The 24,521-nt window shown below is 34.0% G+C and overlaps 1 pseudogene; it reads left to right on the plus strand.

Annotated features, from left to right (window-relative positions):
- Positions 1 to 506: 506 nt before the first annotated feature.
- On the plus strand, positions 507 to 606 carry LOC122124796 (annotated as a pseudogene).
- The last annotated feature ends 23,915 nt before the right edge of the window (positions 607 to 24,521 follow it).

Here is a 24,521-nt window from a genome sequence, read left to right on the forward strand (position 1 = left end):
TGTTCATCTCTCTATGATCCCTTGTAACTAAGAATAGTTTTGTTCCAGTAAGACAATCTATGCTGTCAGGGTAAAATATTCTGGTTGTTCTGTTTCTACATGGAAGAAGGGTAAAGGTTCAGGTAGACATTTGTACCACTGAGACCTCATTTAGGAAATTTTATGCTGCAGAAGTTTAGAAGTAGCTCTTAAGCAAGGCTTACTTTGAATCCATTAGCTCTACAAAGCTAACTGAGTTGATAAATAAGTACTTGGACTTAGCTGAAAATGTTTCAAAGTATGATCAAATTTAAAATGAACACGACAAAATAGACATTGACAAAAAAATTGTAAATATGAGCAATGGACCAAACGATATGTTTTTTCCACTATACACAGAATTTTAGAGAAATAAGATCAATAGCATTTTTAGGAACAATAAGGGTTCCTTGTTACAAATAGGGAACCATGGATATATGCCTGTATAAAGATTGCATCATTAAGTACTTAAATTTAGAGGGTACTATATGCTTCAGAAGCAGGTCTACCCAAATTACAACAATACAGAGATTAACATGGCACTTGCACAAAGATGATATGAAAATTTGTGAAGTATTCCATATTTTTCATTCTTCTGATGCAAGAAATGAAAAACAGTTATTAAAAAGTTAATTATAAAAATACAAGTGTAACAATACATGTAATTCATAGAATTAAAGGTTAATTTCACATCAGTGTATTAATTCTTCACCTTAGAAAGGCCTTTACACAGCATAACTTTTACAAAACTTGAAATTAGATAACATTGTAATTTTATCCCAAAGAAATAAAATAATATAAGGACCTAGGAAAAAAAGAAATCTTAAACTTCTTCTATATGAAATGCAATTTGAAAGGACGCATTTATTAATGAATCTATACATTATATAACAATGTAGAATTCCAAGTATTATATCTAGGAGCGAATGAAATAGATTAGGGATATTATACAAACATAGATATACTTTTTTTCAGAAAACTACCAGGAACAACTGTAGTTTCTATACTATTCATTTTAACAGATAAGTTAAAATTATTTCTGATTTAAAAAATCACAAACTCTGCATAAATCATTATAGATGTATACAAACAACTCTTGAATATATTTTGACATCAAAGTCAGGCAATTCACTTGGAAGAATACCATGGAATCCATGAATTTTTAAAGTAAGATATTGCTGTTGCTTTGTATTATGAAAAAAAATTTAAGGGACACAAAGGATGGACTGGCATTTTTGAAATATAAGAAACTTAACCAAACCATTACAACTCAGGAGAACAATTTGTACAGCCTTCCACAACTTCAAAAAGGTAGTGATACATACTTATCCTTTTTGCAATATTAAATGCAGTTTCTTCCAAGTTGTTCTTCAGACCTGGTTTGATATAATGGTTCAACAGAGTATCTTTTCTATTTCTATTTCCAGCAACAAGATGCAAGGCAGTCAAGAGGCCTTTAGTTTGGGTATTGGTATCTGCATCATGATGAATTAAGAAAGAAGCCACCCTGGTATTATTGCACATATAAGCACTGTGCAGGGTTGTCAGCCATTCAGAATTATTGCATAAATATCTGCCTTGAGCTACCAACTCATGGACAATGTCTAAGTGTCCACTCTCGGCTTCCCAATGAAGAGGGGTATAATCATCCTCATTCCCAGTATTCATCTGGGTGGCCTTTTTGGAAAGTAGTCTCCGCATCATAGTAAGTTGATTAATTTCGGCATCCCAAAGAATAAATTTGCTTGGATCCTACTCCACTTTTTTCTTGCAATTGATACCATTCCTGACTTTTTCATCTTGTTCCTTGTCTTCCTCAGAATTGCCTAACCAGAGACTTTGAGTGCCAGTGGGAATGAGATGTCCATGTATTTCACCAACAGTTCACATTGGTTGAACTGGTCAGAAAAATCTGGTGAATTTCCTGCATATGTTTTTTCACCATGATTTACTTTATCTTTTTCCATTTTTACTATTTTAAATTATTCTAACTGGATAGTACGGAATTGATAGAGAGCAGAGGAAAGATTTTCCTCAGTATTCAAAAGTACAGACTGAAATTGAGGACCAGTGGGGTCTTCCTGTGCAGCTTATTCTAGGAATGAGAAAATAGGAAACAATGACTTCTATATCAATGATTTGGGAAATACCATGTTATAGTGTAAAAGAACTCACTAGTCAACAAAAAGGGTTTAAGAGTTTTCTAATAGCTTTCTAATGTTGGTATCCAACATTAGAAAAAATGTATAATGCAGTAGTAAAATAGAAGTCCTTTGTATGACTACCTAAATTCTTGTGTTTTTTTTTAAATAGCTACACAATTCTGAATTTTTTTTAAATTTTTATTGTGAACATACTGTACAGAGGGGTTACAATTACATGGGCAAGATAATGAGTTCATTTATTATCAAGCATTGTTGCCTCCTCCTTTGTTTACCCTTCACATCCCTTCCCAGCCTCCCCCCACCACCAAAGTTGTAAAGTTCGTTTTCAACATGACAACTTGTACTTCTCATTGTTGCAACGGATCCATCTGTATCCTTATTTAAACGAATTGTTTTTCCCCATCCCCTCCTCAAATTAAACCAACATCAAATACAGTGAAAGCAGGGGTTATACTGTGGGGGAGGGACATACAAAGCAACAAAGAAATAATCTTATTTATGCGTTAGAAACAAATGCATGAAAGAAAAAAACTTAAATACATATCTAAGGGTTCATTTTCTTTTTTCTTTTTTTTTGGGTCCGGTCGTGGGGCCTGAACTCTGGGCCTGGGCACTATCCCTCAGCTCTTCAGCTCATGGCTAGCACTCTACCACCTGAGCCACAGCGCTACGTCTGGCTTTTTTTCTTCTTGCTTATGTGGTGCTGAGGAATCAAACCCAGGGCCTCAGGCATGCAAGGCAAGCACTCTACCACTGAGCCACGTTCCCAGCCCAGGTTTCATTTTCTTAACATCACCTTATCTGACTTTCTCTGCTTGACTCATACATATACTAGATATTGCAAATAAGGGAAACCATGGGACCTATGTTTCTTTGGGCTTGGCTTACTTCACTTAATATAATTTTTTCCAAATCTTTCCATTTCCTAACAAATGGGGCAATGTCATTCTTTCTGATGGATCAAAGACCTCGGAGTCAAAGCAGACACTCTGAAAACATTACAGGATGGAATAGGAGAAACCCTAGGTCTCCTTGGTGCAGACTGAAATTTTCTTATTAGAGACCCAGAAACACAACAAATGAAAGAAAGTTTGCACAAATGGTATTGTATGAAGTTGCAGAGCTTCTGCATGGCAAAGGACATAGTTAGCAAGATCAATAGAAAGCCCACGGATTGGGAGAAGATCTTCACTAGCCATACAAAGGACAAGGGTCTCATATCTAAAATATAATTGGAACTCAAAAAATTAAATCCCCCAACAACAAATCCTCAAAGAAACAACTGCCTAATAAATAAGTAGGCTAAAGACTTAAAGAGAAACTTCTCTGAAGAAGAAAGAAGAATGTCCAATTCTTGTTTTTTTAAAGACACTTGTTTTCATCTACAAATAGGCCTGTCTATTGTCTTCAGGTGACTTTGATGATTGAAGATGCTTAATGAGAAGTCAAAATGTATTAGTAGTCCTTTGCTATCAATTAAATTTCACTTTTACTTCTTGGAGAATATAATGATCAAAGCAATAGTTCACAATCAGCAAGCAATAGTTCAGAATCATGCTTCAACTGCAAATGAATCACCAGTAAGTAATCCACGATTCCATTTTCCACAAAGTTTTGTCACAGATACAATCTGTCTGCCTTCTCTAGTTGATTTCCTAGCCTGGATCTATTCCTTCATTGTACAGGAAAAGTGTAATTCACCTGATTTCAGTCACATCTGTTAGTAGAATTACCAAGTATTTAGATTCTTTTTTTAAAAAAAATTAGTTGTGGGGCCTGAACTCTGGGCCTGGGCACTGTCCTTTAGCTCTTCAAATCAAGGCAAGGGCTCTACCACTTGAGCCACAGAACCACTTCTGGATTTTTCTGTTTATTTGGTGCTGTTTTGGGAAATGGCAGAGCAGAAAGTGAAATGATGCAACCAAAAATATAAAAGCAAAATAAATTAGGATAATTATGGAGCAACCATATTGTCTATGAGAACCATGAAAGAGAAAGAGGAAGAAAGATACAGATGTGCAATGACCTAACTAGCCACAAAATCCATGCTTCTAATCAATTAACAGAGCAAACAATTTTTTGATTTTTTAAAAGAGATGGAAATAGAATTCATATATAGAAATTAGTAAATACATTTTTAGTCGCCTACATAAAGAGAAGAATCTTAATCCTTGGGCTGGGAAGGTGGCTCAGTGGTAGAGTGCTTGCCTTGCAGCTTACTACAGTGCAGAGACTACTTTCCAAAAAGGCCACTCATATGAATACTAGGGATGAGGATGAGTATACCCCTCTTCATCGGGAAGCCTAGAGTGGACACCTAGACATTGTCCATGAGTTGGTATCTGAAGGCACATATTCATGCAATAACTGTGAATGGCTGGACACCCCTGCACAGTGCTTATTTGTGGAACATATTGCAACAGCACACACACACACACACATCATCATCAGATTTCTTCTTAAGTATTTTTTGTGTATGGTCTTAAGAAGAAATTTACATTATTAACTTGAATTTTTGACAGGACAATATCATCACTGTACATCTTGCTTCTATGTTCTCAGTTTTAAATTACTATCTAAGTATGTACATTACATAAGTACAGGAAAAAGTAGGAGCCACACGGGTGGCTCAGATCTTTAATCCTACCTAATCAGAAAGATGAAATCTGATGATTGTGCTTTGAAACCAGACAAAAAAAGTCCATTAGATTCTGGTTTGAAAGTAACCAACAAAATCTAGAAATGGCGCTGTAGTATAAGCAGTAAAACGCTAGCCTTGAGAAAACTAAAACAAAAAATAATAACAAATTCTGGGACAGAGCAAGGCCTGAGTTCAAGCTCTAGTATTAGCACCAAACTAATGAATGAAAGAATGAATGAACGAATGAATGAACTAAAAATAAATTAAGTGGTCACATGTGGAGAGACAGGTAAAATATAACAACCATGGTGACTGGATTATGTATTATTTTGTAATAAGTCAAATTATCATTTTTCCTAATCACTAATATTTTATTTGAACTTTTTTGTACAATAAGCCCTGAATTTGGCATGCATGTTTATGTGTGTTTACATGTGCACACATGTGTGTGTGTATGTGTGTGTGCGGTTGCAATGTTGCTTGCCAATGTGGACAGAGTGAAGCTAAAAAGAGCTGGGTTGTAATTTTGTTATTTATCAGTGTTCTGTCCAGTCATTTCAGTGGAACCACCCTTCTGTACATTTTATTTGTCAAATAATAACATCATCATAATCAAAGCATTTACATCATTAAGTTAGATAAAAGAGATCACTTTCAGCTCTTAGTATATGTTAGGTAAGAAGATACACATATAATTAGGTAGTAAGTTATTGCTGTAAGATGACTGTCAGTACAAAATATGAATTTGACCTCTTACATTGGATATACTTTTAAGATATACTCATGGAGTGATTTTGACCAACTTGACCAAACAGGTATTACTCTCTGGTTATTCCTGTGAAACTCAAGGTCGATAAACTCTTTCCGGATTTCTGTTGAAAATAACTTTCTTTGTAAGATTGTATCTATTCACACTAAGATAATAAACCCCGTATTTTTTAGGTTTGAATATCCCATCATATTGACTGAAAAATCAGTATTGTGGATATGTTTGATAGATACACATTGAAAAAACAAACAAAAACATGTGCCACCTCCAGATTGTGGATGCATTTGAAGTTGTATTATACATACAAAGGTTTCTTCATTAATAGTTCTTTTGTGGGAGTAACTATCACAACTTTAACAAATATGGCTTTTTGAATATATTTTCCAATATAAATAACAACCCAGAGTGAGTCTTGCAATTTCTGAAAACCCTTTGAATATTTTAGTGTTATTTCAGTTCATTGACTACACAGCTAAAGACATTTCTGAAATAAACATGGTTAAAATCTGAAAATGTAAGTGGGTATATAGGCTTTTTATGCATCATTTTATGAAAAGCCAGTTTTTATGAAACTAAAAGACATAGAGTAAAAGAATGGAAGTGAATTGGGTGAGGTAATTATTAGTATAAATTTATTTTCTATTAGCAAAGTCCTTTGAATGTACATGATGAAGTTAAATTATGGCCTTTGTGACACTATGCTTCAGTTATTTTTAGAATCTTTGTAGTTATAATAGTGAATTTGTAGTATAAATAAATGTCTTTGAAAATGATTAAGATTAATCTTGTTTTTTGTTTCCTACTCCCAAGAAAATGAGTTATTTTCAAGTGTTAACAGTTTACAATTGAATCTTCAGTATCATAAGAAATTTTAAACAAATGTAGTAGTATTGATGTCTTTTTTGGGGGGGGCGGGGGGAGTCTGGTAGTGGGACCTGAACTCTGAGCCTGGGCGCTGTCCTCAGCTCTTCAGTTCAAGGCTAGCGCTCTTCCACTTGAGCCACAGCGCCAGTTGTGGCTTTTTTCTTTTTGCTTATGTGGTGCTGAGGAAACGAACCCAGGGCTTCATGCATGCTAGGCAAGCGCTCTACCACTGAGCCACCTTCCCAGCCCTTTATGTCTTTTTAAACCAATAGTATTCACAAGTTGGAGAGGATTTAATTCATGCTTAGGCCTTGTTGTCTATGATTTTTTATCCTCTCATTCCTAGCATTAATGATAGGTCAGACTGCATTTTTGGGTACATGAAAGGTAAAATATTTATCTGGGATCAAAGGTGATTTTTATATCAGTCTTGCTTTAATAGCATTTTAAAGTAGTACCTTTCTCTCAAAATGTTGGGTATAAAAAGCAATCAAAATACTTCTAATGGTTAACAACTTAGTTGAGCTACAATGTGGAAATGATTGGTCCATGAAACCTGCAGTCTCTTTCCATCAGGAATTGGGGAGGTCATTCTTTCAGTAAGACAGTGTTAAACAGAAATAGGGTCCCCAGGCAGTGCAGTGTTGAGTGAAGGGATATAATATGATTTCTGCTATTTTGACCTAGAAAACAAGAATGTTACACTTTAGCAGTTCCTTTCACCAGGGAGGTATGCATTGATTATGAACTTTGAGTTTTCATATTACAGTTCCCTATTTTCTAACAAAGGTAAACTGAAATATTATGAGTGTACACAATAATTCTGGGAATTTTTCCTTGAATTTGTAGACTACATGCTGGTATTTTAGTCATAAAATAGAATGAGGTTAATTGATACAGTTGGAGATGGACCTCAGGCTAACACTTACCATGTGTGCAATGTTGTACATGGAATTACAACTCTGAAGACTTCAATATCATCATCTGAGAATTAAAAATGTAAGTAGTTCCACTTTATGGAATTATTGTGAGGATTAAATTAGATACCACAGGTAAAGTACTTGGAAAAATAATCAATTAGCATTTGGCACATTCTACCTTTATTTAATCATGTGGTGAATTCTAACATTTTTACTGTGATTTTTATTGTGTTTCTTTATGATGTGCAATGTGATGTATTGACACTCATTGCATTGATCATTTTTCTCTCACTATGAGGAAAATACCTGCAAAGAAAATTTCTGAGGAGGTAACTATTATGTTGACTCATGGTTTAAGAGAACACAGTTTAAGATCAGATGTCTTCATTGTTCTTAATTATATTTTTATTATCTTAACTAGTTGTACGAGGCAATTTCCATTCAATAAATCATGTTTTTAAGTATAATGGATCTTTATATAACTTTTCCCTACCCTTCTAAACCTCACCACACTTTAATTTTTTCTAGTTTCATACTATCTGCATTGAATATTATGTCTTCAGTTTCTTCCTCCATAACTCTCTTTATTCCTTCCCTTTGACTTCCCCTCACATCTTCCAAGTGATAGTTTCCTGGTATTCATTTTTTTTTATTAAAAGTTCAATTTTATAAAAAATTACATCTTTTAAATACTCCTCTACAAATAGCACGATTTGGTTAATATTGCTGTATAAACTTGCATAAAGTTCTAGCTTCCAAATATGAGACAGAACATGGGTCCTTTGTGTGTCTGGCTTTGACTTCGATTACTTAACATAATTTTAGATCTATCCATTTCTTTGCAAATAACGTAATAGTCTTCATAATGGATAGGAACAATCCACTTATGTATATATGACACTTTTGCCAACCATCCTCCGCCAAAGAGCATCTGGGCTGTTTCCATAACATGGCTACAGTGAATAGTGCAGTGAAAGTGATTTTACTGTAACCTTTTGGAAGAATTCATCACTATCTTTCTGGGTGAAATCCTCTAGCCAGTTTCCAGAATAAGCACATCCTTCCCTTCATCTCCATCACAACGTATTGAAAGTCCTCAAAAACACACTAACTCATACAGGTCTCAATAAGCTAATACCACACTGTGCCCATATTCTTTCAATACATTTTTAATAATTACATAAATTTAGTGAGAACAGTCTATGCACTTTCCTTATGTGGGCATGAGAGACATAACAACAGAGAAAAAGTAAGAAGTATGCATTTTAATTAGCTATTATCATATTTAAAATCTTTTTCAGCTCTAACTCATAGACTCACTTATTATTATTTTAATCTTTATTTGATTACTTCATCTATCCCCTAAATTATATCAGGGGTGTTAAATACAAAGGCAAAAAGTGTGGTTTGATTTTGACACTCATGTGTGAGGGTGCACAATATAGGCAAATAGATGGATTGGAATTAATAGCAATTATCCATTTTGTTAAAGTAGAGATGGTTTTCCCAAACTATTTCTCACAATTCATATTCCATTCAACAAAAAGTAACGTATAACAATTCCCTTTGTGTTGCTCCTTATTAACTTTTGTTTCCATTTTATTTTATAATGAAGGATTATTTCATAAATCTACTGTAGATGTAAAAATATGTTAATACATTTCTAACTGTATGCATTGATCTATACATACACACATATATTAAAAAGGTTACAATGATAATTTATAACTTCTGTACCTATACAATTTACTAAATTATTAAAAACATTGACGGCTCATGCCTGGAATCCTGGTTACTCAGGAGGCTGAGATCTGACGATCATGGTTTGAATCCATCCTGGGCAGGAAAGTCCATGGGCCTCTTATCTCCAAACAACGAATAGAAAATCAGAATTGGAACTGTGGCTCAAAGTATTAGAGCGGTAGCCTTGAGAGAAAAAGCTCAGGGACATCACCCAGGCTCTTAGTTCAAGAACTACAATCTAACCCAAAAAATCTATTTAATTTACACCTGCGTAAGTAGAGTATTTCCATCACCCAAATGCACATCCATGTTTATTTGCAAGGTAACTCTGTTTTGTCTGAAGTACCACTAAACATCACTAAAGTAGCATTGCAATGTGGGTTCATTCTATCTCTCTAATGGATTTTTCTCCACTCAAATACTCAAGTATTATGATTGTTCTAATTATTTAAAACCATAGCTTTTTTTTTAATACCCCTAATACTAGAGTTTGCATTGAGTGTTTTGTGCCCCTTAAATGGGTGTTCTTACCACTTTGTCATGCCCCCAGCCCTAAGTTATCCTGATTATTTTTCAGCTAGAAACTGGTTTCCTACTTGTGTATGAACTTGGCCTCAATCAATTTGATTTTATTCTGCCTGGAATTTAGAATAACAGGTGCATTGTATACAGACCTTTCTGTTCAGTCTGGGCTTTAGCCACTATCCTCAAAACAGTGCACTCCCGTGTAGTCATGAATTTCATAAGCTTGTCATAGCTGATTTTTTTTAAAATCTTTCATTTCCTGCAGGTTCTTGAGTACTGAATTAATTTGTGTTTTCTTGGGTTGTTTTGTTTCATTTGAATCTATGTGCTGAGTTGTTCCTCACTTTTCCTTTTGTTTCTTTCCCTCAAGTTCTTACCTAAAGGGCTGAAAAACCAATTCTTCTTTCTCAAGATAGTCAGCGTGAACATTATTTATTCCAAGGCAATTTCAGTATCTATGAATGGTATACACATGCTAAGCTCTGAGAAGGGTGTTTTTATTTTCACGGCAGTCTTTGGCATACACAGAGAGATCATGAAATATATGAAGAAAATAAAACTACAGATGAATGCCAGGAGGAGAATAAGCTATTATTAACTGTTTGACAGAGGTTTCTCTTCTAGTGAAAGAAATATATTGCTTGTTGCAGGATTTCAAAAAATCATATTGCTAGGAGGAAACTAAAAATCTTCTAATACTATAGACTTGAGAGTGATGAATTGACTTCCTGAATAATTTACTTTTGCGTCAAATAAAACCGGGCTTCCAAAGAGAGAGTAGATTTTAGAGAAACATGATGAATTTTATGTAAATATGTCCTTAGCTGATTTTGTTAATTTGTGAACTAATACAGGGAAACAAAGTACAGCAAGGTAAAAAAATAAAGAACTACACATTGAAATACTCATTTGTGTTTTTGTATGTGTGCATGCATGTACGAGTACGCACACGCACATGTGCATATGCTCATGAATGCATTCATCATTCTTGAGCCTTCATAGTCCCTGGGAACTATTCCTCAGTTTCTGTGCCCAAGGATAGTGGTCTACCACTTCAGCCACTGCTACAATTCTGGTTTTTGTTTTTGTTTTTTTTTTTTGAGATAATCGTTGTACTTTCATGATTGAACAGTGGTCTTCAGATCTCAGACTCCCGAGTAGCTAGCTAAGCTTATTCAGCCTCTGAATAGCTAGTTAAAATTCTCCCTGTCCTCTGCGCTTCACTGCTCTTTTATTCTTTTTTCTGAGGTATTCACAAGCCTAAGTCATATATATGTCTAGTTGCTTTAAAAATATTCTTACTGCTTGGCACCAAGGGATACCATGTGTACTCTTAACTAGTTAGGAGGCTTGAAAACAGAACCCAAGCCAAAAGTTTAGTGGACTTACTTCTCAATCTATAGCTGGGTGAATTGGATCATTTCCACCATCCTGCGCTATCTAGAAACTAAGATTGGAAGGACTGCAGATCCAGGCCAGTCAAGGTAGCAAGCTAGACAAGTTGGTGTGCAACTCTGATGCTATTGATGATGGGAAGGCTAAAAGGACAGATCAGGTGCATGTTCTTGTGGAAAGGGAACCCTTTCCTAAAATTAACCACTGATATGACACCGGCCTGCAAGAACAATATACCCAAAGTGGAAATCCCCACATTTTCCCACAATCAAAATAAGTATATACATTAACATCCCAAAACTTAATGCAATCTGTTCTTTGCTCAAATATCAGCTTTATCTGATTATCATATGATGTGACAGAATAATTTCTTCATTAAACTTATGATAATTTTAAAAGACCTAGAAAATTTTCACTTATTAAGTGCAAAAGAATGCAAATTGCCTCAGGTCTTACATATTTGATTCTATATATTTGTCTTATGATTATTATTAATAGTAATTTATTCTGATTTATTTCTTTACTTTGTAACAGTTTTTTTTAATTTAATTTAATTTTATTTGTGAACATACTGTACAGAGGGGTTACAATTACATGGGCAGGATAATGCATACATTTCTTACCAAGCATTGCAGCCTCCTCCTTTGTTTACCCGTCACCTGCCTTCCCAGCCTCCCCCCTCCTTCCCCAATCCCAATCTTTCTTCTTCCCTCCCCTTCCCCCCCCCCCCACGCCGACGTTGTAAATCTCGTTTTGGACATGACAACTTGTACTTCTCATTGTTGCAACAGGTCCACGTGTATCCTTAAACAACTGGTTTTTCCCCATCTCCTCCACAAGTTATACTGACATCAAATATAGTGAAAGCAGGGGTTATAGTCTGAGGGAGGGACATACAAAACAACAAAGAGATAATCTTATAAATGTGTTAGAAACACATGCATGAAAGAAAAAAACATTAAAATACATATCTAAGGGTTCATTTTCCTGACATCACATTATCTGACCTTTCCGCTTGACTCATACATAAACTAGATATTGCAAATAAGGAAAACCATGGGACCTATGTTTCTTTGGGCCTGGCTTACTTCACTTAATATAATTTTTTCCAAGTTTTTCCATGTCCTAACAAATGTGGCAATGTCATTCTTTCTGATGGAGGCATAGAATTCCATTGTGTATATATACCACATTTTCTTGATCCATTCATCTACCGAGGGGCATCTGGGTTGGTTCCAGATCTTAGCTATGGTAAATAATGCTGCAATAAACAGAGTTGTGCTGGTAGCTTTAATGTGGTCTTGTTTGTAAACATTTGGGTAAATGACCAAAAGTGGGATTGCTGGGTCATAGGGGAGTTCTATGTGAAGTCTTTTGAGGAACCTCCATACTGCTTTCCAAAGTGGTTGAACAAGTTTACATTCCCACCAACAATGAAGTAAGGTTCCTTTCTGTCCACATCCCCTCCAGCATCTGTTGTTGTTAGAGTTCTTGATTTTGCCGTTCTAATTGGAGTGAGGTGATATCTCAATGTTGTTTTGATTTGCATTTCTTTTATGGCTAGGGAGGTTGAACATTTCTTCATGTGTCTATTAGCCATCCTTCTTTCTTCTTCAGAGAAGTTTCTCTTTAAGTCTTTCACCCACTTATTTATTGGGCAGTTGTTTCTTTGAGGATTTGTTGTTGGGGGTTTAATTTTTTGAATTCCAAGTATATTTTAGATATGAGACCCTTGACTGTTGTATGGCTAGTAAAGATCTTCTCCAATCCGTGGGCTTTCTATTGATCTTGCTAGCTATGTCATTTGCCCTGCAGAAGCTCTGCAACTTTATGCAATCCCATTTGTCCAACCTTTTTTGATTTGTTGTGTTTCCGGGTCTCTATTCAGAAAATTTCGGCCTGAGCCAAGGAGACCTAGGGTTTCTCCTATTCCATCCTGTAATGTTTTCAGAGTGTCTGCTTTGACTTCAAGGTCTTTGATCCATTTGGAGTTGATTCTGTTGCAGGGTGAAATATAAGGATCTAGCTTTAGTTTTCTACATGTAGTTAAATAATTTTGCCAGCACCATTTACTGAAGAGGCTGTCTTTCTTCCACTCTATTGTTTTAGCTCCCTTATCGAAGATTAGATTGCTAGAGGTCTGTAGGTTCATTTCTGCGTTTTCAATTCTATTCCATTGGTCCTGAGGTCTGTTCTTATGCCAATACCAAGCTGTTTTGATTACTATGGCTTTATAGTAGAGTTTGAAATTTGGTATTGATATTCTTCCAGCAGTGTTCTTTCTGTTGAGGAGCGTTTTTGCTATTCGGGGTCTTTTATTGTTCGATATGAATTTTTGGATTGCCTCTTCTAATTCCTTGAAGAATGAGGTTGGAATTTTGATAGGTATTGCGTTGAATTTGTAGATAGCCTTGGGAAGTATTGCCAATTTCACGATGTTAATCTTTCCAATCCAGGAGCATGGGAGGTACTTTGTAACAGTTTTCAAACTCTTTGCTTTTCTGCAGAAGTTGAAGTATTTAAATAGTATCATCAAATTATATTCCTTGGATATTTAGTGCAGTTTTTTACAAAGTTTTTAACCAATGGTTTCTAAGAATTCGTAATTGGTATATCATTTGGTTAATTTTTAATTTCAAATTAATTTTATTTTAATGGTAATGTACACAGGAGTTACAGTTACGTAAATGAGGTAACGAGTACATTTCATAAGGAAGGAACATTGTTATATCTTCCATCGATATTTTTGTACACTCAAAACAAGAACTACTGATGTTTTTGCTGTTGCTATTGATCAATGGGTACTTTTGCTTTTTTTGTTCATGCATTTTATGATAAAATTGATATACAGAGGGCTTACACTTAATTAAGTCAACTAAATAGTACACTTCATTTTCTTTTCTTTTTTTTTGTGGGGGGTGGTCCGGTTGTGGGGCCTGAACTCTGGGCTTGGGCCCAGTCCCACAATTTTTCAGCTTAAGGGTAGCGCTTGAGCCACTTGTGCCACAGCGCCACTTACGACTTTTTTCTTTTTCCTTATGTGGTGCTGAGGAATCGAACCCAGGGCTTCATGCATGCAAGGAAAGTGCTCTAGCACTGAGCTACCTTCCCAGCCCCTACTTCATTTTATTTTCTAAATTTCAAATTTTGATATTAAATGTTTCCTTTTGTTTCTTTAGGGTAATACTTTTTTCAGAGTTTAGGATCAGTTAATTTAATTTTGCATGATTTTTACACATGTAAATTATTCAGACACATATATTTTGCTTTTAAAATATTTAACATGTGGCTATTTAAAAATTATTTTCTTAATTCTTATGTGGTTTGTGAATCTAACCACATTTATTTTCTTATAGTTATAAACGTATTTGTTCAGCTAACAAATACTTACTTTATTTTCAAGAAGCACATACTTTATTAAGAAAGGCTTCATTACCTGATCACTTTTTGGAAATATTTGTACTTGAATTTAAAAAAAAGTTTGAAGTCGGCATAGTGATTTGTTGCATCCATTTTCTAGCTATGTTGGGAAGTGTAAATAGGCTTTGTCATTTGGGAGAGACTGGGAAACTATGAGACCTTATTATAAAAGTAGTAAGAGTGACATGATTATAGATATAGCCATCCCTAGCGTTATATACAGCACATCACTATCATATTCTAAATCTTGAGTCAAAACACCAGTAACATCAATCTTTTGTCAAAATAAATGGACACATGTTTCAAAATGTTTATTATTTAAAACTTATTTGCAAAAGTTCTCATGTCTTCTATTAATTTCAATTTACTTAATCTATTAAAATCCAAGTATATTGTGACTATTTTATTTCTACTAAACTTTTAAATAGTACAAGCAATATTATGATTTCATATATTAACATACTTTTACTATTTGTGATAATTTCCTCCGTTTAATATGATAAAATCAATATTGCAAATTTGTGGATGTGGTGTGTGTGTGTACTTATGTGGTTTTTGGGTGTGTGTGTGTGTGTGTGTGCTTTGTGTGTACTTTGTAATGCGTGGGAGATCAAACCATTGCTTCATATATGCAAAGCCAATGGTTTACCACTGAGCTATACTGTCTAGTTATAATCCTAATAGTGTTTTAAACCATGACTTTCAAACTTTCATTCCTAGTATGTTTTTTCAAAATTATACATGATGACATGTGACCCATATTCTTTCAATGGTAGCAATTTTTATTGTTATTTAGAATATTTCCACTGCCTTTCCACTTCCAAACTCTTGTATTTGTTATTGATAAAGTTTTTACTTTGCTTCTTTTCTCTCTTCATTCTTTTTCCCTTTAGAGTTTAACTATTCTTTCTCTTATTTCTTTGGGAATTAATTATCATATTCCTATTACAATTTCTTTTCATTGTAACAGGTATATACAATGCTTTAATTTCTATTTTAATTTTTCCCATTTTCACTGTCTTTTAGTACAAGCTATTAGATGGATTAAAAATAAACTTGTCTCAGGACACTTTATTTTTCTCCTTCTCTTCTCTGATTCTGTTTTTTGAAACACAATAGTAATGATATATAGCTCCTATGCGGTCCATCATTCTTTCCCCTCTCACTCTCCTCTGTTTTACAGCTCAAGTTTTTAGCATTCAGCTTTGTTATGCTACAGTGTTATCTACATCTTAACTAATTCCTGAATTAATTTTGGTTGTTTCAAGTATTCTCTGAAGACATTTTTCTATATATAATATCTGGGGTCTTGTGTTTTTACAAGGTACAAAATATGAGTGTCTATCAAACATCTAGATATCTTTGTAGATTATTGGTCTACCTGATCAATAAACTCGTATGTAAATTCAAGGAATACAGTCAGAACAATCTTGTAAAATGGTGTAGCTTCAGCCTTCATACTAGCTTTGAATCTTATTACCATGTCTAGTAGTGAAGACAACATAGTTCTACTACAAGAGCAGACATATAGAAGAATGTAACAGATTTGTCAAAAATAAATTCTGTTTTATGGTCAATAGATTTTGAAAACTATCCTATGACTTTATGAAATAAAAATAAAATCTTAAATGGGTGTATTGATCTCTTTCGAGATTTAAAGATTGATCTTAGACTACTACCTCAATCCTTTTTTTTGATTGTTTTGTTTTGTTTTTTGTCACTCATGGGGCTTGAACTCTGGGCATAGACGCTGTCCGTATGCTCTTCAGCTCAAAGGGAGCAATCTACCACTTGAGCCACCTCACCACTTCTGGCTTTCTAGTGGTTTATTAGAGATAAGAGTCTCATGGACTTCCCTGCCCGGGCTGGCTTTAAACCGTGATCCTCAGATTTAAGACACCTGAGAAGCTAGGATTATAGGCGTGACCTACAGGCGCCTGGCCTACCTCAATCCTTATACAAAAATTTAAAATAAAAAATGATTATCAAACTAAATGTGAGATATAAAAACCTAAAAGAGATAAACGTAAAAATTCATGACATTGTATCAGTAAAGGCTTCTAAATGAAAAGCATTAGTGGCTAAAGAAATGTAAGAATATACTGGATTATATCAAGTGATAGCCTTTCCAAATCCAAAGGACACTATACCCATAATTCAAAGGACACTATAACCGAAGTGAAAACATATTCAACAGGTACAGGGAACATATTTGTTAATGCTACAATGTGAATGCTACAATGATTCTGAATCTTAAGTATTTTTATATCTTCTAATTCTATATAATTTTTCCTGAATAGGATATTTCTTTAAAGAACATGTGTAAATTATTAGCCAATAGGAGGAGCATATGAAATAAGTTCCTCTTTAGTATCTAAGAATAAAGAAAAAGAAAACTCACTAGTATGACCTTAATATAAAAAGATGACACAAAATATAGTAATGCATTTGTGGAGAAATTGATAAACTCCTCATAATGATCGATTTGTATAATACTGCAATTATTTTAGCGAGCAAGTTTTCAAATCTTAAAGGTCAAAAAAATTGTATAGGATCAATTCATTACACTTCTATGAATGTATTAAAGAGAAATAAAAAGCATTTGGAAAGGGAAAAGTAGTTCATTGACAGTGCACTTGAGTAGTATGTGTGAGACCCTTGAAAAAAAATCCCCACAATCAAATTTTGAAAAGACACACTATAGAGGATGTATGCTGGACAAATTCCTGTAACAGAATTTTATATCTATTTTAATGTCTATTCTAAAATGTATAGCATTTCTATTTGAAGAAATGCAAGTTTGTGAAAATTAGGCTTTGAAAGCCTATGAAGGTACAATTCACTTCCAAAGCACTAAATGTATACAATAAAAGGAGATAATATATTGCAAGTGAATTACATGTCAGCAAAAAAACTATTGTTAAAAATTCTTCACACAAAATGCAGAATACCTAAAGAGACGTTTTTGGTGTTGGCTAAAATCTTTGTAATCTACAGCGTTTAAGACAAAGATGTGATTTCTGTTCATTTTGAGGGTTTTTTTGTCTGTTATTTTGAGTTTCTACAGAGATAACTCAATCAAAAGTGTATGTGATAACTGGAATACCTAGGAATTATGCATCATTTATAAGTAATTGATAACCTTTTCTGGAAGAAACTTTTAGCAAATGAAGACACAAATCTATGCATCTGCATTTTATGAAAGCCATTGGAACATTAAAGTAGGAAAAAGCCAAGTACAGATTTTGCATATATTCTATTGGTCTCTCTTTAACATGAAAGTTATAGATTGTGTCTTTTTATATTCTATTGGGACAGTGATCTGCTGTCACTTATTTTTTTCTCTTCCCCTTCTTTTGCCCTTCCACTTACATAATTATTATTTAAAGAGACATACTTGACCTTGCATTTATAAATTCTTCAAAATTATCTGAACTACTTTATACTTCTGGAAGCCTCCTATATATTTCTCAAGGGAAATATTTTTTCACTACCGTATTTATCCTTTATGATATTGGATATCTTCCTGCCTAATTCAGTGCAAGATATACATTAGAATCATCCAGATATCTCAACACTCGTACCACCATAACATCCTATCTTACTTAGAAATCATGCTTTTAGAATGTCAGGGGAAGTGGCATCTCTCGTTTTTGAATGCCCTTAAGTGATACTTACAAGCAGTCATGTTTTAAAACAATATGCCACTCAGTAGATGAATGAATTGACAAAATGTGATTTATGTAGGCACTGTCTAATTTTATGCTTCCTATTCATATGGAAATAGAAAGTCTTGGAAAAATCAAACTAAGTAAAATAAACAAGACACATAGAAACAGATTCCGTGGTTTCCTCATTTGTAATAAGTAGGAAATGTTTAGGATAGTCCTAGCAGTTGAACAGAATTGCTCAACTGTATGCATGTATGACCGTATAAAATGATGATAAGCAAAATGAATTCCTGGATATGGGAACAGAGTTTTCTGTTTGTGGTTGTTGTTTTTAATGTACTATGTGATTTCTTTTTTCTTTTGTGTTTTCCCTTTGGTTTATCCCTGTTATATTTGATTAAAGTATCCTGTGTATTGTATATACATTTATCTTAATATGGCAAGGGAAGAGGAACAACAAAATGGGAGACAAAGAAAAAAAGGGAAAACTAAAGGAATAGCAATGCTCACAAGACAACATGTTGGAAATTTACATTACAATTTGTGAGGGGTATTGGAGTGAAGGAAAACTGTGAGAAAAATGAGGGAGCGGGTAAAAACTTCATCATGTTATGTATTCACTACCTTACAATTACAGCAACATCTTCTACATATCACTTTGACAATAAAATTAAATTTAAAAATGAGCTGCACAAAATAAAATTTCACTGTATTGGTATAATAAATATTATAATATATAAATATTATATAAATATTTATTTATAATACTTATAAATATAAATATTATAATATATTATAATAAATGTTCATTTAAAATGAACATTTTGGCTGCTAATTTGACTTAATTATCCCTTTCTTTATCAGAGGGTCATCAACTTGAATATTATCAAAGTATACAATATTTTCAGAATATAATTGCCATTATTTTGAAAAAAAATTTTTTGTATTGTCTCATACTAAAAAAAAATAGTTCAATTCTGTTGAAACCGCTAACTTTTAAAACTGAATATTTGTTAAGAGGAGAGAGTATATGTGTTCTTCAACATTCCTATGACTCTAACTACTCATTTCCAAATTCTGAACATGCCATACTAGAGACATTCAAAACAGTACCTGTTTGCATTTTATTTAATTCTGCAATAGGTGCAGTTTTCAATTGGGTATTACATATTTAAATTCAACAGAAAAAAATAGCCACAGTCTGGTAGTAGGTAAAATTATGAAGTATCTACAATAATTCCTCAAGAGTAAACATTTGTTCATCAAAGTGAGCTATGATTTCTATGACCATCAATCCCAAATTTTTATGCCATAAAGTCATCCTAGCCCAACAATTTCCAACTTTTAAGGTGTACCTTAAAGTTCCCTAATTTCCCATCATGACAAGCGTATAACTTTTGTAAAAAAATACTACACTTCTGCTAATGTGATGCCCTTCATATTGTGGAAAGAATACTGCACAAAACTTTGCAGCATAATTTTCCACCCAGTGTTATTCTTGAGATCAGAACACTTGCAAATATTATATATAGTTATATATTTTATCTATCATAGATATTCAGGAGATCAGAATGTCTGAATATTAAGATCTGAAGATTATGGTTCAAAGCCCACCCAGGCAGGAAGGTTAGTTCGATTCTTATCTCCAATAAACTGCTCACGAAAATCCTGACACAAGTGGCATTGAGGTTCAAGTGGAAGAGTAATAGCCTTGAGCAAAAACAGTGGCCAGGCCTAGAAGTTAAGCCCTAGGACAAACCAAACAACAAAACAAAATAAAAACAAACCCTAACCGTAGCATTTTTCTCATTTTATACACAGGTACATGGTTCAGGAAATTTCTTTATATGTTATGTATAAGCAGAAGAAAAAAGATGTCACACAGTTACTCTCTTCATACCATGTTACACCAAAATCTCAAAAAATTGCTCTTTATCTAAATTTATAAATTAATAGCATCAATTTGTTGGCAACTTTGTCTAGATTAGTCACATTATCATGTTACTTATGAACTGTGGGAATTAACTATTACCTAAGTTCTAAATATACCTCACTTGAAAGAATATTTTAGGCAAATAGAATGCCAGATTCATTTGTGAATTTGTAAATTAAATCTTCTACTTTAAAAGTATTTGGTAGTAACCTATAGAATATCAAATACAAACAAAAAATATTTATTTTAAATCTAAATTCTAATTTAGCCTGGTCTACAAAGTCCTACATTAAATGAACTTTCCTACTTCTCTAGGCTTAAGCTTTTTTAATCCTTCATCATTTCTTTGGACTCTAACAGAATGATGCATACTTTTTCAAATTTTTGGTTGGGAATCATGAGCTCTTTTGCATCTAGTAATGTTCTGTTTTGAAGAGAACATTTAAAACACAATTGAGGAGTATATATGAGTTGCATTACAATAGGAAACTTGACTTCTCAAAACATAATGACAAAAATTAGCCCAAACATCTAACTGTATAACTTTCTTGTTTATTTTTTATTCCTTTTTTGGTTTGTTTTATTGAGACAAAACTATACTACCTAGTCCAGTGAATGTATCACTGTGTAATTCCACTCTCTAATCACCTATCTTAGTCTGAGTGCTAGAATTCCTGGCTTGTATTACATTGTCCTACCATATTTTGTTGGTTTATTTAATCTAGATATATAGTAGCAATTCTGAACTTCTCCAATAATATTTTCCACTAGACTGATGGCCCAGACTGTTCATGTACTATTTTCAAAGATGTTCTAACATTTGACACAGGATATGAACATTTTCAGATGCAGTGAAGGGGTCTCGGATTCATTCCTCCCTGGATCTGATCCCTTTATTAATGATGACTTGACTTTCTTACTATCTCTGCTCCCACCTATGTAATATTCTCAAGCTCTTTTGGGGAAATTTCACTTGAGGACTTTCTATTATTAAAAATTATCACTCGAGGAAATGGCTTTAGTTTTTCACCATTAAGTATAATGCTGGCTGTAAGTTTGTCATATACAGCCTTTATTGTATTGACTCAGGAACTCAGAACTCAGAGAGTGACCTCATCCTTCATGTTCTACTTAGTAATAATGTCACTCTATATCACTCCCATAGATCTGTATACTGGCCTTGCCTTTATTATTTCAAAGTTGTCTTATTTGCAGTCTTCTATAGTGTATTGAACCATTATACTTAAACACAGAACTTCTCTTTTTCCTATTCCTATTGATTCTCCTTCTGTTAACTTATGTAACTTGGGTAATAATGCACAACACAAACACTGACAAAAATGTTTCTGAGAATCTTCTTCCCACTTAAAATTGGTCTTAATTTACGGAGCACTTAGGAAATTTGAACTTAATGTACTCCAGGATGAATTTTTTTCTTTTTTTTTATTGTGAAAATGGTGGACAGAGGGGTTAGAGTTACATAAGTAAGTTAATGAGTACATTATCTAAGGAACATTGTTACCTCCTCTTTTGTATTTCCCCTGCCATCCCTTTTCTCCACACCGCCCCAACTCTCTCCTGCCATCCCCAACTAGTAAAGTTCATTTTCAACATAGTTTCTTGTTCATCTCATTGTAACAACGGGTCATACTGTATACTTCTTTCAGCATTTTATTTCCCTTCCCCTCCCCACATTAGAAAAATGTATATGCAAGTTGCAGCTCACCGACCTCAAATACAGTGGAAACAGGTTATACCATGGAGGAAGAAAATAGAAGAAAAACCAAAAAAAATCACATAATTCATGGTAGATACTTTAAAAACAATAGTACGAAAGAAAAAACTAGTTGTGTCCGTATTTGGGGGTACATTTCACTTAACATCATCTTATATGGCCATATGTACCTGGATAATGTTTTATAAGCCATGTAAATTCCATATTTTCTCATTACTAAGTTGTCTCTGAAACACGTGTTACCTCGTGTCCAAAGATGTCTTTGTGCTATTTCATTGAAGCCAGAAAACATTCATTTTGCCTGGAGCAATACCGTAGATTGTTACTGGAAATAAGTGGAAGGAACTTCTACAGGAAGTAGAAACTGAATCCAGGAGAGAAATTGAACATAGAGAAATGACAAAGTTCAAGTTAATTTGTGCTCTCGTTTTTACTGTACAAGAAAATAATGCAAGGCTTGAAGGAAACTCTGTCCCTAACTTTTTCGAGTGTGCACTTTAGTCATAAAACTTTTCTGTAGACTTCTAGTTGAGAGTATTAAAAAAGGAAACAATATGCCATTTGAAGGCCAGCATGGAAAAAAAAGGAAATAACATTGTTTTACAGTGTTCTACTACAAAGAAACAAAGATATGGACATTTTTAAATGTCTTGTGCATGGATATTTAACTCCTGAGATGATTCTCTTGTTGCAAAAGTCAGATATCCATTCCTTTACTCTGGTCCTGAGTTCGCCATATCAATACGGATTCCAAAAAGCAGGATCCAGTGACTATGATCAGCAAAAGGAGCCTCTTTTCAAAGAAGTGCTTTAAGGATGGTCCCAAAGAAATACGTGGGTTTTTTTTGTTTGCTTGTTTGTTTGTTTACTTTGTGCTGTTTCTGGGGCTTGAACTGAGAGGCTGTACCCTGTGGCTGAACAGTTGTCTTTCTTGACCATCTGTCCCCAAAGCTAGTACTCAACTGCTTGAACAAAAACTCCACTTCTGGCTTCTTTGGTGTTTAATTACTGATAAGATTTTAAAAGACTCTCCTTCCTAAGTTGGCTTTGAACTAAGACAGTAAGAAAATCAAGTCACATCAACTGTATGGACTTCTCTTTTGAACCAAGAAATATTAGATGAAGTTTATTATAAATGTAATAATTGACAATTTTTAAAAGAAGAGAATTTTTATGTGCAGCAAAGAAACCATAACTTAAATAACTTAGCAAGAGTCGGTGCACTGAGTGATATTGGAAAAATTTTTCTGCTTGTGTAGATTACCATTGACTTCGTAATTCCTTTTGGGGAAACTTAAAATATATTTCACTTTTTTGTTGGTCGTGGGGCATGAACTCTGATCCTGGGCATGTCCCTCAGCTCTTCAGATCAAGTTGCGTGCTCTGGCACTTTAGTTACAGCACCACTTCCGGGTTTCTGGTAGCTAATTGAAGATGTGTCTCATGGACTTTCCTGAAAAGGCTAGCTTTGAACCACAATCCTCTTGTCTCAACCTTCTGAGTAGCTAGGATGACAGGCGTGAGCACCAACACCCGGCTCATATTTGCATTTATGTGCACATAATGACACTGTAGACAAATAATGGAAATTTGAATTAAATGATGATATTGCAGTTTTCAGAAAATTTGAGGTAGTAAAAATTATGTCATCCTTTTCCATGTTGTTACATTAATGACTCATGAGATATTGGACTCTTACTTTAGCATCCTCTTAGGTCTGCATCAGTGGACTTAGTATAAGCAATTGTTAGTAGAGAAATAGAGAAACAGATTTTTAGAAAGCAAAGGAGATCAGATATGAGAGAACAACATAGAATGAGATAAACTTATCTCACAGAGATTAAGAACTAGCCTAAGGGATTTAGAATGCTAAAGGCAATGAGGAATAAACCTACTTGATAACTAGTTCTTTAATAACCAAATATGGTTCCTTCGAACAGTTTCTGGTATAATTTAGTTATTATTATCTTTAATTTCTTCCATCTGGATTTATTCGTTCACTTCTATCACAACTATTAATTAGCTGGTGCCTTTTTGGTGCCAAAAGTGACCAAAAAGTTTTCCAAATCTCAGTTAGACTTAAATTAATCCTCACCTGATATCTAAGCACATTCTTGACATTAATTGCTGTGACCTACTAACCAAACGTTTGTTTTTTTTTTTTCTCAACACAGTCTTCTAATATAGGTAAAGTACATGAATTAAGAACAATTGTTAGGTCATAGTTGAAAGGATCAATTATATATTCCAAGTATAGCTCCTTTATTTGGCATTTACTAGCTAAATGAATTTTTTGCCAGTCCTGGGGCTTGAACTCAGGGCCAGGGAACTCTTCCTGAGATTTTTCTTTTTTTTGCTTAAGGCTACCACTCTACCACTTGGGGCATAACACCACTTCTTTTTCTGTTTTTGTGGTACTGAGGAATTGAACCCAGGGTTTCATGCATGCTAAGCAATCACTGTACCATGAAGCCACATTCCCAGAGCCTTAAATGACTTTCTTAAGATGACATTACTTTTTCATTCAATTACTATGTATTATAATTTAGGCTGGGTGGTAGAAAAGGAAGTGGAAAACAATACAAGCCCAGTAAGGCTGACATTACTATCACATCACTAAGGAAGTACAGTGTTAAGACCTTCAGGACTCATAGGGCTCTTGCATGTGACATTATTATTTTACATTCTTACATAATATTTTATATTATTATGTAAAAAACCA

This window comes from Dipodomys spectabilis, unplaced genomic scaffold, assembly GCF_019054845.1.
Source record: "Dipodomys spectabilis isolate Male_0828 unplaced genomic scaffold, ASM1905484v1 ptg000247l, whole genome shotgun sequence".
Classification (NCBI taxonomy): Eukaryota; Metazoa; Chordata; class Mammalia; order Rodentia; family Heteromyidae; genus Dipodomys; species Dipodomys spectabilis.